This window comes from Lactuca saligna, chromosome 7, assembly GCF_052625555.1.
Source record: "Lactuca saligna cultivar CGN05327 chromosome 7, ASM5262555v1, whole genome shotgun sequence".
NCBI lineage: Eukaryota > Viridiplantae > Streptophyta > Magnoliopsida > Asterales > Asteraceae > Lactuca > Lactuca saligna.
Window position 1 is genome coordinate 46,611,531 of NC_136423.1, and position 21,078 is coordinate 46,632,608.

The window sequence follows — 21,078 nt, forward strand, 5'->3', positions numbered from 1 at the left end:
GTTCCATATCTCATCATTAGTTGAGTAGGGGTGGGGCCCATGATAGGCATGGCCTTAGGACTATAACTGATTATACTGTGTATGATTCTTTATATGCTAGCATGAATATATGATATTGTTTGTATGCGTATAGCGAGCGAGTCCCAATTAATGGCAGGGCTTGGGAGAAACATATATGTATACCGAGCGGGGTCTGATGTCGGGCGGGACCCGAGGAAGGTTGGGCGGGGGCCCATGATATGTGATTATGTGTATGGTGTGTGGTAGTATCGGGATATCACTAAGCTTCGTGCTTATGGTTTTCAGTTTTGGTTTCTGCTACTTCTAGTTGCAAAGAGAAGATCTCGTGATGACTACATTGCACACACCAGGATGTTTAGCTTGGGATGTTTAATTTGATGTTTTGATTTGGGAAATCTGATGATAATATTCTGAAATAATTTGACTCATGTTTTGATTGAATGGTTTGATAACTATGATTTTATTTAATGATTTAAAATGAAATTTTTGGTCATGATTTTTTTGGATGTTACAACTTGGTATCAGAGCCTTGGTTTGAGGGGTTCGGGCACACTCTCGGGTTTGTCTAAACTCAAACTGAGGACTTGGTATGAAAATTTTCAAAGGAAAATCCTTTTTATAAAAAGGATTTTAAAAGGAGATAAAGGGTGTGGTGCATGCAATCAGTCGAGCTCAAGTAAGTTCTCCCATATTATCCATACATGTTTATGTTATGATATGAACTGTGAATATGTGATTCACCTTCTTGATTGGAGCTAAGGATCTAGGAGAGATGCCTTTGTATGATTATATGAGCTTGTAGATTTTCATGCTAGAATTAATCAGCCAGTGGTAGGATGTCATGTTTAGGTTATGCCTGATTGTATGAGCCTTCGAATTGCATGCTAGTAAAGATTCTTGATTAGAGGATATAATGGTTTGATTGTAGTATGTTGGTTAGATTTTCTATTGTCTGAATGATACTTGCTTCGTGCTTTGTGGGACTCTTAGCAATGTGAGTTAGATACTAAGTGAATATGTCAAGTCACATGGGGCATAGGCCGCATAATCTCAGAGTGATGGACTTAACCATATTACGCAGCTCTCATCTGAGTCCAACCGTTATAGGGATGAGTATTTTACTTGAAGGATTATCTGATCTCTGTTGCATGTGGCTATATTCATGAGGTAGCTAATTAACGTTAATGGGAATCCTTCAGCAGCTGAGGATTGGGTGGGTTCGGGAACCTAGGAAAGCCTAGGATATGTTGCAGTGGGTTAGTAGTATAGTTTAGTGAGTACTGGGATAATCGTTTGAAGAAGTGACTTAGAGGATTCAGGAGGATTGCTGAGGAAAGTATGGATAGGTGTGGAAGGTAGTATTGGGCCCGTACTACTGAAAGCACAGGATCCGTACTCGAATCAGTGAGAGTCTTGGAGAATCTAAGAAGATTATGAGAGGTGGATTCTTGGTTATTTTATGATTATTGGCTTGAGTTTGGAGATGAGATATCAAGGAAGTTGTTCAAGTTATGGTTCTGGTTCAGTTTCTAAATCAAGTGCAGGTATTGAGCCAATTAGCGAGCAGATGTTGGAGTTCATCTCGTCAGGAGATTACCCGCAATATTTTAGAGCATACACTTGTGATATTTGGTTTATTCCAGGAGGGGATTTTGGAGGTATTAGATAGTCGTCTCGGGGCCTTGTGGGCTGAGATTTTAGCAGGGCAGCTAGGGGCTCATCCAGAGCCCGAAGCTTTTGGATCTCTAGGATCCTTCTAGATGGAGGATTCTATTGCTATCTTTTGTCGTTAGGATTGGAGGTGAGTTGTGCATCATGTCTTCAGGAGAGTCAACTTCAGGATTGGATTGCCGCAGAGGTTTCACGGGCTCTCCGCGTGGAGTTACCCAACATCATTGGGCGTGTTACCAATAGAGTGGTCGTCGGGATCGAGAGGCGGGCCTTAGTTATTCAGGTGGTTGATGAGGTGGTCAGGGTGACCCGAGCGTAGGAGATTGGTTTAGATAGCCAGTTGAGGAAGAGTAAGCAGACTTCTGGTCTGGCTCGACAATCTGGGTAGTAGGATCGTGGGTGAGTTAGGCCAGGGTGGGTGAGTTCATAGGATCGTGGAAAGGCCATAATGTGATTGGAATCAGGAAAGGATAAGTCGTTGGAATTTGAGGTGGAGCTGGGCTCATGTAGCCCTAGATAGGTGAGACCTGTAGGCAAGGCCACTCCGTGATATGGTTTTGGTGAGACCTGTGGGCGAAGCCTGTGTGCTTATAGCAATGCAGGTGGGCCCTGGGAGGTCTCGGTTTATTCGAAAAGTGGAAGGATTCTTGTGTGTGGAGTAGCTTGCAGATCGAAAGTGCTAAGACACTTACATTTGGATTAAATAATCTCAGAGTAATTGATTTGACACTGTTGGGCATCTCTCGTCTGAGTCTGACCGTTGCAGGGATGAATCTTTTACTCGAATGATTATCCGATCCTTCTGTTAAGTATAAGTATTCTACAGTCATTATGGTCAGTGATTTTGTTCCTGATGGTAGCATCAAGATAATCAAGATTGGAAGTGTGCTTTTTGTCGGTCATTCGAGGAGGACTAAGCATGGTAAGGCTCAATGTGGGTGGTCTATCAGGAAGACAGACAAATGTGGATTCCCGGTTTTAGGGAGGTAAAAGTGGTTTCGTTCGGAGATTCAAGGGTTGGATCTCTCCAGATTGTGGTCTTGAATTGGGGTGTTAGTATGGAGCGATTTCAAGGACAAAATCTAATTAAGTGGGGGAGATTTGTAACACCCGGTTTTTTAAAGAGTTTCGTTGCTCGGGGTTGCAGCCCAATTATCAATGTCACATGATTTAGGGCCTTGGGAAAGGAAGGATTTGGCCCAGTTCGGAGGTGGGAGTCATGACATGAGTGACCCAAGTATTCATTTGTGTCTTCGGAAGCCAAGGGTATGATTATAAAAAAATATCTCGGTCTTTCATGGATTTTGGTTTTAATACCGGTTTTTAGGATTGGGAGAGTTATTAGGAGCATAGGTCTTCTTGCCACCTTTTCTTGATATAAGGCTCATTGGAAACGGACCTCGTATGAGGAAGTTATAGCACGTTGAAGTTATTGACAATTTTGGTTCCTAATGGAGATTACTGGCACGATAGTCCCACACATGAAAGGAATGCATGCGTGTGTTTGGATGGGTACGCCCAACGTAGAAGGCTGCATAGTCACGGGTGGTTTGTGAGTACGTCAGGAGTACTAAGAGGTAAGTGGGGCATACTCCATTTAGATCAAAACCGTAATTTTATGGTTTGGAACTATATAAGGAACATTATGCCTCTAAGGCCAGCCTCCCTCTCACCCTAAAGCAGCTACTATGAAACCCTAATCCATAATTGAGTGATTTTGGAGCTTAGAAGGCCATTAGAAGAGTATTGTGGTGTTATAAAGGAAGGTGGCCATCATTGAAGCATCATCAAAGGAGCAAAGGCTTATAGATCTATAACCTTATCTACATTTGACATTCATATAAGGTATAAAGCTTTGAACTTGTTGTTTATTTGCTTAGATATCTTGTAGTATGGATTTTTGGACCTTTTTGGTCCCAAGGATGACGCTTTATGGTTCAAATCTGTTTCGTAAGCTTAGGGTTGCCGCCCTTGGTGCTATTTGAGTCCCTAAGGCAGAAAGTTTCCCTCTTGAAGGTCTTGATGTGTTCATGCAAGAGTTAAGACGATGTTCATGGAAGTAGGATACCATTTTTGGAGTTTGGGCTTATGTGGGGCATATAAAGTCACCAAGTCAGTGACTTTATGGGTCAAGACGTCTAGTAGAGCTTAGATTTGTGGTTTGGACCAGTTGTTGGGAGCATTAAGTGCCTAATGGTATAAGTGGCTTAATAGAATAGTACGATGGGCATACAAGCATGTATACACATCATACAAGCCAAAAAGCCTGTACACATAACGTACAGCCGAGTACGCCCCACGTACTCATGCAGTGGTCTAGTTTTTGTTTGGGGCCTTGGTTTTGGCCATTTCCTGGACTTCCTAGCTTTGGGGTTTAGTGGGTGATTATAAATTCGATATTATGGGCTATGAATATGGTTGGGATTTAGTATAAGGCCCATTAGAGGGTTTGGGCCCAATTTTCTTTGGGGCTTGGGAGGGATAAATAGTAATTAGGCTTTTGTATGTGGATTTGGGCCTTAGTTATAAATTTTGTTGGGCCAGGGGTAAATGGTTATTTTAACCCCAAGTATGGATTATGGATCATGGTTTGGATCTAATTGCTAATTGGATGATATGTGACAACCGTCAAATTCAAGTCAAAGTCAAAGTCAACAAGTCAAAGTCAAGTCAACAAGTCAAACCGGTCAATCTCGTATGATACTTGTATGATTAAAAGTTATTCTATGAAAACGTACATTTGTATGTCAAGAATTCGAGTGTCTCGGTAAATATATGTATTTATCAATGTAAAACCATAAGAAGGGAGTTAAACGCCTCAAAACACGACTATGAATCCTTTTGGGGACTTAAAATAATCATAAACAAAGTATAATGGGGTCCACGGACCTTGCATTGCAAGATTATTCGATGAAAATGGCTAAAAATGAATCTCTCTCTAATCTCTCCCAAATCTCTCTCAACTTTTAATAGTCAACCGCGTCATCCCGACCCTTAACTTGGCCAAAAATCACTCAAAACAAGAAGTTATATTGAAAAATGGCTAATTAGGGTCGAAACCCTCTTAGGAACCAAACCCTCTTAGAGGGAACCTCTCAGGGCCGAACCTCTCATAAGGACCGAAGCTGTCAGAGGTGAACTTGTCAGAAGTGAAGCCACCCCTCAGACAGAACCCTGCGAACCGAACCTCCACTTTCGAACCCGAGCCTCCACCTTCGGTCTCTCCTAGTGCCACTCTCGGTCCTTAGCCTGAAGCACCGAACCCCTCACAAGTTCGCTTGCTTCTTCCGGTTTTTGACTACTTTCACATCCTAAGCCCGTTTTTGACGGGATTTTTTCACCAAATTCATATTTTTATCATTTTAAACTCCCAAAACTCATATTTTATATATTTATCAAGGATTTATTAATTTAAAATCATTATTTCACTAATAGAAATATCTAAGGATATTTTACCCCACAAGTGTGTCAAGTGTGCCCACTTGCCTCCATGTGTCACTACCCCATTAATCCAACCCTATCCACATCAAACAAACCAAGGAAAACATCACTTCAAACTTAAAAGTTTCTCTAGCAACCTTCAATATATATAGAAATCCCTGGAGGATTTCTTGATTGACTTTGATCATTTCCACACTTTTACACCTTTCTTACCACACAAGGAAGCTTATTTTCTCTCTACTTCCAGCCACTTTTGGAAGTGTTCTTGAGCTATTACTTCAATTTTTGGTAAGTATTTCCTCTAAAATCAAGTGTTATTCCATGTTTTCATAACATCCTTGAATCATCTACACACATTCTAACACCAAAGAATCGTTCTTAGGATCATCCAAACTTTTACGTGTTCATCAACTCTTGACTTGATACTCCTCGTGTTTGACCTTTCACTCTTACAAGAATCACTCAAGGTGAGTTCATACCCCTACATTTTCTAGTGTTCTGTAGTTTTCAGGGGTGGGGCAGGATACAAGTTAAATCATCAAAACATATTTGAAACTTAACTTGACAGCTTACAACAGAAAAGTTGTGACCTGTTCATGAACTGTTTTACCCAACTTAAACTTAATATTTTTCAAAACTGTTCAATATGAAAATATCTCAAGTTTATACCTTTAAAATGACTACTTGCACATCTTCATACGATTTTCCTACAATTTTTGGGGATTTTTACAAAACTGACTAGCACTGCAGCAACGAAATCGGACCATGTTGTGAAAATGAATATTTTCACACTGGTTTGAGACCATTAAAAATTATAAGAAAATTTTTGAGCACCGTAGACTCTTTTTCCAAACACTCCGAGTTTACGGATTCGGTTTTAGACTTACGATGAGTTTTCTATAAATAATCTAACGCAGTGACAGATTAGAGTTAAATTCTTAAAACAAGTTTAAGAGTTATTCACACCTTGTAACATGATGAGCAAGGTGTGTAAGATTTTATACTTAGCATTTTCAATGTCATTTTATTGAAATAAAAGGTCATGCATAACAAGGTTTCATTTAGAACATAAAACATTTTGATAAAACTATAATAGGTATAGTTTTGACACCTCAAATGGTAATATTATCGATTTACAAAGCGAGTATTTTATTACAAATATGTGAACATGTTAATGAATAAATATGTGAGACATTCATCTTCGGAGTACTCTTTAGTACAACAGAAAGATCCTGTAGTTATAACCAGAATCTTTTGTAAGGAGAGCTTGATAGTTGTGTATAGATTTATATTTTGTTTGACAACCCGCACTTGAGCTGCTTGTAACAGCTAGACCAGCAGGTCTGGGGTGACAAGTGTCATAACATTCCGACGCTTGAAGAACGTCGAGTACGAGGTCTTCGAGTCATAGTATGGTTATAACAACTCACATGAGAAATTAACAAACACGCCGTTCACGGGAATTTAAGGATTTCACAAAAAGGGGTTTTATTTACGTATAAAACCACATATAAGTATGATGATTTATATACATATACTAAGTCTTGGTTCAGTTAAGACTACAATAAACCTTTTAGAAAATATTGGATTTTCTAGAAACAAACTTTAAGGATCAACATTCATTTTTTTCATTCATAAATTGCTTATGAACTCACCTGCTTTAATGTTGATACTCTTTCAAAAACAACTTGTATTTTCAGGTAATCACTGATACAGGTAACCACAAGACTTTTTGAAGACAAGACGCTAAGGCATTGATTTCTTTTGGACTATTTTGACATCATATGTAATTTATTTCGAAACATGTATTTTGCAACAATGTAACCTTTTAAATTATATTTATGATGGTTGTGTTTACTTTCTTCACTATTGTTATGATACTGAGCATGATGTCCTCCGCCCCCGAACGTTTCCGTCATTCCGGTTTGGGGGTGTAACATGATATTTTGGTATTGATAGGTGGAGGAATTCTCAAGGCAGCAGCTAAGGATTTCGTGCACTAAGTTTCAACATCGAGGTGAGTTTCCTCCTATTTTAACAGGTCGAAGGCACCAATGTCGGCTCGTATTTATGTTTGTATGTTTTCAGACTACGGTCCGATGCCGGGCAGTACCCGAGGAATGCTTATATGTATGTTTCCAGACTATAGTCCGATGTCGAGCGAGGCCCGATGAATGCTTATATGTAATCTATTCCATAATGATTCCCCAAGCTTATCCTACAAAGAAATTGAAGAAATTAATCCAAAATGTTCGGACCTATTTTTCTTGGGTTCATCCAAATATCCAAAAATCACCATTAAAATGGTGTTTTGAAGCTTCTTGAGTGTAAGGAAGAAGAAAAGGAGAGTGAAAAATCATACCTTGATTGATTAAATCCATGGAAAATCTCAAAATAAAATATTAGAGTGAAGTATGTGGTGCTTATATGTGTTTGGCGAGAGAGAATAGAAGGAACATCAAGGAACAATTTGAAAAACGAAGAATGAAAGCAGCAATTTTTTCTTTAAAAACCCAATTTTTTTACAGACCTCGTTACACGTCATGTGTAATGGTGAAGGTAACATTACATGTCCATGTAACATCAACATTCCTGATACCATTTTCCATTCCATGGCCATGTTATGCAAAGGCATGCATTACACGTCTCGTCTTATGTTTTGAGAAACGCACCGAATTTTTTTTTTTTTTTTTTTAATTTTCGCACCCCAGTCACTTCCAATCTTCATAAAAACTATTTTTAAACTCCCCTAATTATTCTAAGAACCTTGGAACACAAAAAATTGAAAGAAAATGTCCATATGAAAATTTTACAAAAATGACCAAAATACCCCCAAGTTGCCTCTCAGGTAGCTGCCCTTGTTTAAAGTCGGTGGCTCGACATGGATCGCAATTATTTGTCAATCTTTGTACTTTGGATCTGCTACTTCCTCCACCTCCTCATTTTGACTTCAAATCCTTCATAATAAGGCTTCAAACGATGACTGTTTACCTCAAAGATCTTCTTGGTTCTCTTACTTCTGATTTCTATTGCACCATGCTAAAAAACATTAGTGACAATAAATGGCCTCACCCAACGGGACCTTAGTTTACTAGGAATTAATTTGAAATGAGAATGGTAAATTAATACCTTTTGACCTTTTTCAAATACCTTGCGAGAAATCATCTTGTCATGGTATGCTTTTGTCTTTTCTTTGTAAAGAACATCATTATCATATGCTTCATTGTGGGTCTCCTCAAGTTCTTGTATGTCAAGCTTTCTATTCTTTCCCGATTCATTTAAATCCATATAGAATTGCTTGACGGCCCAATAGGCTCTATGCTCCAACTCAAAGGGTAATCGACATGGCTTTCCAAAAACAATGTGGTATGGAGACATCCCAATTAAAGTTTTGAATGCAGTGCGATATGCCCACAAAGCATCATGAAGACGGGTACTTCAATCTTTCCTTATTGTATTGATAGTTTTCTCCAAAATACCCTTGATTTGTCAATTGCTCATTTTAGCTTGTCCATTTGTTTGTGGATGGTATGTTGTGGAGACTTTATGAGTAATTCCATACTTGTTCAAGACATTTCCTAGCATAGATTGCAAAAATGTGAACCATGATCACTGATTAAGGCTTTTGGAACACCAAATCTGGAAAAGATGTTATCCTTCAAAAAATCTATCACAACTTTTGAATTGTTAGTATGAATGGCTTTATTTCCACCCACTTAGAGATATAATCCATAGCCAAAAGAATGTAAGTAAAACCCGGAGATGACAGGAAAGGTCCCATGAAATCAATGTGATATGTGCATAATTAGCCATATGTTTAGTATAGATTTTTATTCATTTTTAGCTAATTATGTGCATAATATGGACAAAAGGTACCTAATAATGTCTAAATTGTGTTCTCAGTCCATAAGACATGCTTGGAAGCAAAAAGGAATAAGGAGAAGCAATTAGAAACCAAAGAATGAAGAAAAAGAAGAATATCTGGAGCTACTCGGCGAGTCCACGAAGCTACTCGGTGAGTTCCTTAGAATGTTCCTGAAGAAAATTCAAGAGTCCTTGATAAACACGTATTTTCCACATCTACTCGGCGAGTTACGGACCTACTCACCGAGTTGGCCCTGTTTTGTGATAAGTATAAATATAGAGCCGTATTCCGAATTGGGGAGTTTTCTGACTTTTTGGGAGATACACCTACGATTGAAGAACCCTTTGGAGACCTGAAGAACCCTAATCTTTGATCTTTTGAAGACTCAAGGTGAATTAGGCTATATTATCCACTTAATCTTAGGATTGAATCATGATTAGCTTAGTTAAATTCGTTTTTGAGCTTGTTTCCACTGTAATCATGAGCTAAATTTGTGTTGTTTCTGTTTAGGAAAAACCAAGTTACTCATATGGTTTGATTATTACTTTTATTGATTGTTTATTGGTGATTTTATTAAATTAAGTTTGTTAAAGAACCTTATGCATTAACCATAACTATTTTCTGTTAATTGGAAGACAATTAAGCTGCATGAACATTTCTTAGTTGTTGACCTCATATGTTTATGTGAACACTTCATCATATGTCTACGATTAGTGAATATGAAACTAGGATTAATTAGAGAATGGGTAAATTAATGTGTGAGCTTGTTTGAGAAATCAACAAACAAGAAGTTAGTTGAATCACCAACTTGATTAACCAATTACAAATCTTATTTAATCCAAATAAATGAACTACGAAGTTAATTAGTTTAAACAATTGGCCACGGCTTGAATTGATTAATTTTCTAAGGGTTAGTAATAGTGAACATGAATCTAACCACTATAGTTGGTAAACAATAACAATTAATTTATCATTTTATTATACAAATAACCATAGGAGTGAATTGGTTGGACCTAAACAGAAACTCCTCATTAGATTTGGTGAATTTTATTTGTTTTTAGTTGTTTAGTTAATCACTTGTTAGGTGGTGTGTTTAAGTTTCTAGTCTTGTAAAACTAGAGAAAAACCCTTACTTTTATTACTTGTTTAGTTAAAATTAGTTATTAGTTTAGTTTCCGTTCCCTGAGTTCGACATTCTACTTATCCAACTATACCACTAAAAGACAGGTTCACTGCCTTTGTGTGCTAAATTTATAATTTAAAAGTAGGAATAAAACCAGTGCATCTTACACACACATCATAATGCCCCAAACATCTTTCAAAAACCAGAATTGGATTAAGGGGCATTTGATTCTTTGAGCTTAAAGAGCCCATCTTTTGACACTTATCATAGCTTGCACAAAAAACATAAGAGTCGTGGAAGATACTTGACCAGTAAAGTCCACTCTCTAATACTTTTCTCACAGTTCTTTGAGGACCAAAATTCCCTACACAAGCATAAGAGTGACAAAATGCTAAGATAGAAGATACCTCGTGTTGTTCAACACATCGTCTGATCATTTGGTCAACAAAATATTCCCACAAATATGGCTCATCCCATGCATAACTCTTGGCTTCTTTCTTGATCTTATCATTTTTTCCATCGAGTCAAATCTGGTGAAAATTGATTTGTAACGATGTAGTTCACAATGTCAGCATACCATGGGGAAAATTTTGCTAAAAATAGATTCTCATGGGGAAATGCATCAAAAATGGGAGTTAAGTCATCAGTGGAAACAATACTACTAAGATGATTAGCCACAATGTTTGAATTTCCGCTTTTGTCCTTGATTTCAATATCAAACTCTTGTAAGAGTAAACCCATCGAATGAGTCTAGGCTTCAAATCCTTCTTTGTAAGTAGATACATAATAGCTGCATGATCAGTATAAACAATCACCTTTAGAACCTAACAAAATTTTAACGAAATTTCTCTAAAGCAAAGACAATATATAACAATTATTTCTGAGTTGTTGAGTAATTGGCTTGTGCATTATCAAGTTTCTTTGACTCATAATAAATAACATTAGGAACTCGGTATTTTCTTTGCCCCAACACTAAACCAACCTCATGATTGCTAGCATCACACATGATTTCAAATGGAAAACTCTAATCCCATGATTGAAGTATTGATGCTGAGATTAACAACTCCTTTAACTAATCAAAAACTTGCTTGTACTCCTTGGAAAATTCAAATTGTGCATCTTTTTGTAAGAGCTCACACATGGGACGAGATATCTTGGAAAAATCTTTGATGACTCTTCTATAAAAACTTGCATGACCAAGAAACGAGCGTACCTCACGAACACAAGTGGGGTAAGGTAAAGACTCAATGACATCTATTTATGCTTTGTCCACCTCTAGACCTTTAGAAGACACAATATGACCAAGTATGAGATCTTTGTCAACCATAAAATGACACTTTTCTTAATTCAAAACAAGGATGGTTTCAATACATCTTTGCAAAATCTTCTTTAAATTACCCAAAGATTCATGAAAAGAATTACCATAAACAATGAAATCAACCATAAACATTTCATTGATTTCCTTAACTTACTCCGAAAAAATACTTACCATGCGCCTTGGAAAAGTGGCGGGAGCATTAAAAAGTCCAAAAGGCATCCGCCTATATGCAAATGTTCTGAAGGGACATGTGAAAGTGGTTTTTTCTTGATCCTCGAGTGCAACGGGTATTTGGTGGAAACCAGAAAACCCATCCAAACAACAACAGTGTGTTTTCTCCACTAACCTTTCCAACATTTTGTCAATGAAGGGAAGGGGAAAATGTTCTTTTCGAGTCGAGGCATTTGTTCTTCTATAGTCTATGAAAACTATCCACCCGTTTTGCACACAAGCGGGGACTAATTCACCTTGGTCATTCTTTGTGAGGGTAATACCTGTCTTCTTTGATACAACTTGGACCAAGCTGACCCACTTACAATCCGATATAGGATAGATCATTTCCACATCCAACAACTTCATAATTTCTCTCTTCACAACCTCCATCATCGGAGGATTCAAACGCCGTTGAGCTTCTCAGGAAGGCTTGTAGTCTTCTTAATAAGGATCTTGTGCATCCAAATTGAAGTAATTAGCCTTTTGATGTCAGATATAGTCCACCTAATAGCTTCTTTATATATCTTCAAAGTGGTGACAAGCTATTCTTCTTCCTTTGTTGTTAACTTTGTGGAAATGATCACGAGTAGAGTCTCTTTCTCTCCAAGATTAACATACTTGAGATGCTCGGTTAAAGTCTTGAGTTCCAATTCGGGTGCTTGCAAAATAGAAGGAACAAATTTCTCATTAAACATTGATAATTTCAGTTTTGCAACATCAAACCTCATTTTATTGTTTTGACCCATGCAAGATACAACTTCCATAATCTCTTCATCAATTTTGAATTACTTTGAAAGTTTTTCCACTCCATGTTTTTGAAGATTCCTGTCTAAATTTAGAGCTAACACATTGAGATTAGACAAATCAAAACATTCTCTAGTTAATGCTTCAATTATATCCACAAAATTCAAAGATGAAATATCACTTGGATATCTCATAGCATCATAAATGTTGAAATTTATCACCCCTCCATCAGATTCCAAGGACAATGTACCATCATAAATATCAGTTTTTTGCTAGCCAGTTTAAAAAAAGGGTCTTTCTAGAAGAAATGAACTCAAATTTGCTAAGTCATCATCATCCATGTCAAGGACATAAAATCTGCTGGAAATACCAGCTCATTCACTTGGACTAACTGAAAGACCCCAACTTTCGTACTTATGAAAGACCCAAACTTTCATACTATTTCAAAAGATTTCTTAAGTTACTTCCTCAAAACATGCTACATGCATATTTATAAAACAATATTTTATATTGATAAAGTGATTACAAAGGATTGGATACAAACCGACTAAGTTTTATTACATTTCATGTCTACCCAGGAATCTACTATTCATATACATACATGAACTTTAGAAATACAGAGAAATACTATTAACTATTCTAAATCTTTCAGCAGTATAAAGCTATATTGGAATACTCATCACTTTCAATTGTTAAATACTGAGAGGAATAAGCGATAACGCTTAGTGAATTCAATAGATAGATACAATATAATCTTATGCTTTATATATACTTCAATGTGGAAAAAGCAAAGAGGAACAACAAGACATATGTGAAATCATGTGACAAGTGTTTATATCAATCAAAGACTTTATTCAATGATATACTTTTCAATGAGACATATCGATTTCAATACTTGATATGCATCAATAAAGCTTTGGCCCAAATGGCACAGAAGACACATAATTTCTAATTATCAATATGATATATTTTAGGTTTTCACGCCCTGTTTAGCATTTCAGTAGATTTCTGGTTTTCACGCCCTGTTTAACCATTTTGGTAGATTTCAGGTTTTCACGCCCTGTTTAACCATTTCCTAATACAATAGAATAGAGTTCAATTCCCTTATGGAGTCATGCTCTACACGGTCGGAGGCTACATACCATTTCTATCTAACTTTATACCAATGCCATAGAATTGAAGTCATTCTCTTACGGAGACACGTTCTACATGGCCAAAGGCTACGTACCAGTACCAATGTGAATCTAAGTCCTTTCACTGATCACATGGCCAAAGGTATTATATTTGCTATAAACATAGCGAATAAAATAACACAGAAGAATAACTTAGAATAATAACATTGAGAAGCACATAGCACATAACATACAATTGTTCCTATATATTGAACTCACCTTAAGTTAACCAAGGGTTAAAATAGTAATTTGGACAACATTCCAGCTTTAAATATGACTTTCTATGTTGAAAACTGGGAGCTTAATTGAAAAACTGGGGCTTCAAAACCGAAAAGATATAATTTTCGGGCTTCTCGGGGGTCTCGGGACGTGTTTCGGGTGCTAAAGTTGATACCGGGGCTTTGGGAAAATTCATAATAAAGAAAATATGGAAAAAGGTTCCAAAAATGGCAATTTTTAAAAATTACCCGGGAGATCTCGCAGCCCTCCCTTTTATAGGGCCGAGATGCGAGGCCGGATCAGAAGGGCGCGTCAGCAGTAGCAGCTAGGTGGCAGCGAGGGAGGAAGACATGCAGCGGTAGTAGGAGCGAAGGCGCCAGGTGGCTCGGACGCGAGATGGCACGCGTCGGATGCGAGGGCTCGCCACCGAGACCACATCCATCACAAGGCGATTGGATCGAAGCTCGGACCCAGGAAGAATGCGACACGCGTCGGATGCTGCACAGATGACTCATCGACGTCGGATAGGGGGGCACTTCGGGAGATGAGGCCACGTCTCAGGTGACGCACCTACTTCGTGCGAGGTGACGTGGCCGGTTACTATTCATGCGAGATTTCTCGTTTTTTGAGCCCCGAACTTCTAAAATCCATAACTTTCGCATACGAGCTATGTTTTTTACGTTCTTTATATGCACGCGTAGCTAAAACTAAGCTCTACAACTTTCGTTTAGACTTCGTCGGCTAATTTTGACTTTATTTTTAATATTATTATTTTTAACAGACCGGGATAGGAAAATCCGTTAAAAATTCATAACTTCTTCATCCGACATCCGTTTTCGTTAGAATTTTTACCGTTGTACTAAATATGATGAGACCTTCAGTTCTCGTTTAGGATGTATTGGTCAAATATCGATCGATCTAAAATTCGGGTTTTTAGCTGTCTACTGCTAAGTTGAAATTTCGAAAAATCATAACTTCCTCATACGAAGTCAGATTTTGGCGTTCTTTTTATCGAATTCCTCGGTTTAATGAATACTAAGAATTTCATTTAGATTACTAAGGCTAAAAATTAGTTTATCAAAAACTCACTTTTTACGTCATTCGGCACCGTGCCGGTTTTGTCGCGGATCTTCGGTTGGTCATAACTTCTTCGTTATAACTCGGATTTCAACGAGGTTTTCGCCTACGTGTTTCTAACAAGATTATTTACAACATCAAATAATAAAATTTTACTTATTTCAAATTTTACATTTTTGCTAAATTTCACTATTTGGCTATTAATTGGAATCTCATAAGACTTCCAATATTTTATGAGTGATTCTAAACATAGTTTTACTTTATTTCGAGTAAAAACTAGTTGTTCGAACTCAACACTCAACTTATTCACTTTTAATATTAACAATACACAATTTCAAAACGTGTATGTTACAAATACCTCCTCCTTTTGAGGATTTCGTCCCCAAAATCATAACGATTAAAACAATTAGGGATACTTCATTCTTATTTCATTCTTATTTTTCCCAAGTATAATTTGAGCCTCAATGGTGTTTCCACTTGAGAAGCACCAAGTTCATTTCTTTATTACATAAATTAGTCGTTTTTTCATTTACGATCTCTTCTACTTAACTTATTATCCAGTATCACCTCGGATAATAGAACCATTTCATCATATATTCTTAAACCTTTATATAGATAGCTCATATGAAACACTTCATGAATATTTGTCAAATATTTAGGCAATTCCAAGCAGTATGCTTGCTTACCAACCGTTCTTTCTTCCAAAGTAGTATAACGCCTTTTCATGAAATACCTTCAGTATTACTAAATCATCCACTCGGAATTCTACGGGTCGTCTCCTCTTTTCTGCATAGGGAATTTATCGATCCTGGGCCGCTTTCATTCTTTCTCGGAAAATTTGTATCTTGTCAGTGATGTCTTGAATCATTTTAGATTCTCTAAAGATCTTCCGTCTTACGTCACGCCAACATATTTGAGTATGACATTTACGCTCATACAGTACTTTATATACCTTCAATATATTTTCTACTGTTTGGATTGCTCTCTTCTTTTGACCATTTGTCTGAGGATGATAAGTTGTACTAAGAGCAACTCGAGATCCTAATTCATGCTTCATTCTCACCCAAAAGTAAGGAGTGAAACAAGTATCACAGTCGGAAATAATTTATAGTGGCGCATCATGACTTGCCACAATTTCGTCTAAGTAATTTACGCGTATTTCTCCAATGGAGTCGCTTCACGTGTGGCGAGAATATATGTACTCTTCATCAACCGGTCGATAATTATCCAAATGTTATCATTCACAGTTTTCTTCTCCTCTTACAAGGTATTAACTGTGTAAGCCCGATAAGTAGAATATCCCTTCGACATAATTTACGAATTTTTAAGAAAGAAATTTATTATTTTCACTGTAGACATAAATAAAATCTTCCCTTTTGATAGGGATGCATATCTTCTCTTTGTAGCACAAGATCTCTGCGTGGTTCTTTATCAACCAATCCATGTCGAGAATAATGTTAGCAGGAAGATTATAGCTTTCAATTCCTATAACACTAACTTTATAGGCTTTATCAGCAAGTAATGATATATTTCCTATGTTATCTATATGAAATTATTGGTCAACTGTGTAACAAGCAATTTGAAAAGAATATGCGAATTTATAAGGCACGAAAGAATCTGAGGCATTGAAATCAAATAAGATGTGAGTAGATCTAGAGTTTACGAGAAAATTACGAGTCACAACATTCGAGTTTTTAACTTACTCCCTTTGTGGTAATCTTAAATGTACGATATTTAACTTTTAGTTTGCCAAACGATTGTCAAATTCTTCAAACTTCCTAATTACTGGCGGTGTTCAAATTTGCACCCACTCTTCATTCTCTATTGAACATTCGATCTTAATCTTTGAGTTAAAACTCAATTGTCATTGCAGATTCCTGCTCCTTCTTGGTTTATAAACTAAACCAAGATAAGGTCTTTAATTTTGCTATAACGACAACTCGTATGGTCATATTCTAATGACCTTTGATTTTATCTCGCACAAGACACATAACGATCAAACTCTTGTATTAGAATCAGATCGAATAAATCGAGCTGATAGAATAAAGAAAATGAAAAGAGTTTGATCAACACGTAGATGCTTTGGAACGGAAGGAATAGCACCACGTATCTCTATTTCTTGCTTTCGGACCTACACATCTTTTAGCTTTTGGCACTTCCTCCTTTTTAGTTGGAGTACTCTTTGATTGTTGAACGGAAACTTGACTCCCCGTCATCTGACTAGTAAGAGTAGGGCAGGAACATTTCTTCTGTCCAGTAACACCACATAGCAAGTCTCATCTTTGGCTAATGATTTCTCAATTCTTTAATGAAGATTGTTATATTTCTATCGACTATCTCGACCATTTATTTCTTCAGTATTCTTACTGATGTTTTGTCACTATATAAGACATGGTTCTCTGAACCAATTAACTCCTTTCGCGGATTTGTACTAATCAGACTCGATTCTTTATGACATTAAGATTTGAACGATAATTATCATCTTAGTAATTACCAAAACGAAGGTAACGACACACATGAATAAAACGAAATAATTTACTAGCTTCTTGGTAACCTTGTGACTTTTCCTTATCCAAGTGTGAGTCATGTGCTTCCAGTAGTATAGGCCTGTACTACTATTCACACCTACTCATACTTGTCCCAAGTATTGTCTCGCATTTCTCAAGTCACCATTCAAAAGTTTTCACAAAACAACTTATTACACATGAATGTGTTCATACAACAGTTTCTCCTAGACTCAACTAGGGTTTTCACATTTCTATCAAACATATATTGGATTATCTATACTCGCTTTTTAGGATTCTTCTCATGCATATGATCGAATGTATCCTAATACTTTTCCATAGGTCGATAGAAATTTTACTTCCATTTCTTCATATTAATTCTTTCTTGAGTAGTGTCTACTCTACAAGATATACTATTCCAAAATTTACTTTAGCAGCATGGAGATAAACGATCTTCTACTACCTGCATCATCTTCTAACTCATGCAATCCATCATGCACTTTTGTTCATTTCATTATTCTTCCTTGACATCGTTATTCTTGTGTCTGAGTAAGTCTAAGTCTATTTCATAGGAATCTATCCTAAGAAGTCTGCATCTTGGCTGTATCTCAACAAGCTTTACTAGCTTCAACTTGGTTCTCTGTCATTCCTGACTTCAACATCTCTTCTCATACGATACTATGGGTGTATTTCTTCTTCAATTATGCATTCTACCTTACTTAAACAAGTAAGTTGCTTAACCATTTACCACTAAATGACTCAATTCACCATCCCAATCTTGTATGTTAAAGTCGGTTTAACGCACAATGGAACTTTATATCAAAAAGTTTTGGCCTATTGAGTCTGAAAACTTCATTAGCCTTTCTTTTGATCTTCTAATCTTGTACCACATTAATTGAGATACTATCGAAGTATTGATCGCCATCTTCGGTTCTTTCAACTTTCTAAACAATCACTGCTTCAATCTGAACAACAGTAGAACAACTTCGTGGATTTGTACCAACACATTTATTTTGTCCAAACGTGTTTCAAACGCACATCTTTCTTCCAAAGATGTTATTATATATCAAACATACTTGAAATGTATATTACCACTCTATTGGTATTTATACACTTATTACGATAACAATTTATATTTATTATTTTACAATATCTTGTGATCGTTTATTTATAAACTTATCGATGTCAACTATCATAAGTCTCTTTATCACTTTGAAAAATTCTATTATGAAAATTCTTAAAATTTTCTAAACCATGGTCAGCAACAGACCTTAAGCTTTCTCATATAATAGAATATAAGGCATATCTCTTCTCTATATTCATTTATCATTTAGTACATAATACAATATAAGGCATATCTCTTCTTTATATTCATTTATCATTTAGCACATAATAGAATATAAGGCATATCTCCTTTTAATATTCTAGTGCTTGCCTCTATTAGGTATTCAACCTAAAATATATCGTATCATCTTTACTTAATAATTCTTGTTTAAGTTTATAAATTCTTAAAATTTCTAGTTCACTTAAACTAATTTTCATAAAATTCTGAAGTAACTTAATATCTTAGAATACTAGGGTTTATCACTACCCAATCCCCCACTTAAATATTTCCTATGGTTTGTATCCATATACTTATTACGAATCAGCTCATATATTGAGCTTCCAACAGTTTAAGTCTAAATACCAATCCGTGATACTTAGTTCACTTAAACCATTACTCTGATACCATGATTGAAAGACCCCAACTTTCGTATTTATGAAAGACCCAAACTTTCATACTATTTCAAAAGATTTCTTAAGTTACTTCCTCAAAACATGCTACATGCATATTTATAAAACAATATTTTATATTGATAAAGTGATTACAAAGGATTGGAGACAAACCGACTAAGTTTTATTACATTTCATGTCTACCCATGAATCTACTATTCATATACATACAAGAACATTAGAAATATAGAGAAATACTATTAACTATTCTAAATCTTTCAGCAGTATAAAGCTATATTGGAATACTCATCACTTGCAATTGTTAAATATTGAGAGGAATAAGCGATAACGCTTAGTGAATTCAATAGATAGATACAATATAATCTTATGCTTTATATATACTTCAATGTGGCAAAAGCAAAGAGGAACAACAAGACATATGTGAAATCATGTGACAAGCGTTCATATCAATCAAAGACTTTATTCAGAGATATACTTTTCAGTGAGACATAACGATTTTAATACTTGATATGCATCAATAAAGCTTTGGCCCAAATGGCACTGAAGACATAATTTCTAATTATCAATATGATAGATTTCAGGTTTTCACACCCTGTTTAGCATTTCAGTAGATTTCAGGTTTTCACGCCCTGTTTAACCATTTCGGTAGATTTCAGGTTTTCACGCCCTGTTTAACCATTTCCTAATACCATAGAATAGAGTTCAATTTGATGGGTTTTGAGCATTCTAACACTTCCTAAGTGTACATGGAACCCTAATATCCTTGGATCTATGTTTGTCTAATTATCATGCAAAGTTGAATTCCAAGGCTATATTCCTATCTAGCATACATGGGGAACAATTTTAACTTGAATGAAAGATAGAATAACTTAGCTTGTTGTTGCTTATGTTCCTTGAAACCTTATGAGCCTAGCACCCCAAGTGTGATGCCTCAAATGCTTCACACAACACCAAATTCTCTTGGAAATACTTTTGAGAGAATACACATTTCTTGAAATCGGCCTAGCCCTCTTGTTTCATATGTGTAGCCGATTTTGGTGGAGAATGGGATCCTTATATAGTGTTGACACATCTAGGGTTACACCATGTAAACCCTAATGTGTCATGACTCTTCATTTCCATGACCCATGGGTTTGTAACTCCCATGGAGCATCCTATGGGTGTAACCCAACTTGATAATCCATGGATCCTCTTAGCCCACTATACAAGATATGGATGATTTACACAATCAACCCATATATTTAATTAGTTATCTTTTGATCACTTAATTAATTCTAAATTAATTCTTGATCAAACTAATCAAATAATATTATTAATATATTCGAACTTATAATATATTAATAATCTCCAAATGTTATTTCTCTCATTTAGTCTATCCAATTGCATGGTGCCATGCAACCCAAATGGACCATGCCGGGTCGGGTCAAGTATATACCAGAAATAGTTATGGACTTAGACACCTTATCCAACAGTCTCCCACTTGGATAAGTCTAATAACTATTATTGCAAGTATGACTTCAGGAACCGATCAACAATCGTAGTTCTTTTCAAGGTTTCTCGGAACTGAGAAGATGATGGTATGCCATTTAAGATAAGTGATCATATAATCCTTTGTTTTAGATATCAGCCGGACAAATACATGGGACAATGTCTTACTTATTGTCCAACAGTTTGTTTCCCGATTTCCGATTTTTTTGACAAAGAACTTAATTGAACACATCAACTTAGTTCTGACCGGGCCCGGTACATAGGTCAAAAAAAATCATCGAGGGGCCCAGATATCAGCTTCTAATCCAAGAAGGAACAGATAAACTTCGACTCATATGTTTGTTCTACCACTCATTGAATTATACACAAAAGCACGTTTTATAACATCGAGTTACCAATGCGTTTTCGTACAATCAATGCATAACCAACTTGTAAGTAACAAATCATATCTCTAGGTTTGAAGACTTATATGGTATTACCGTCTCACG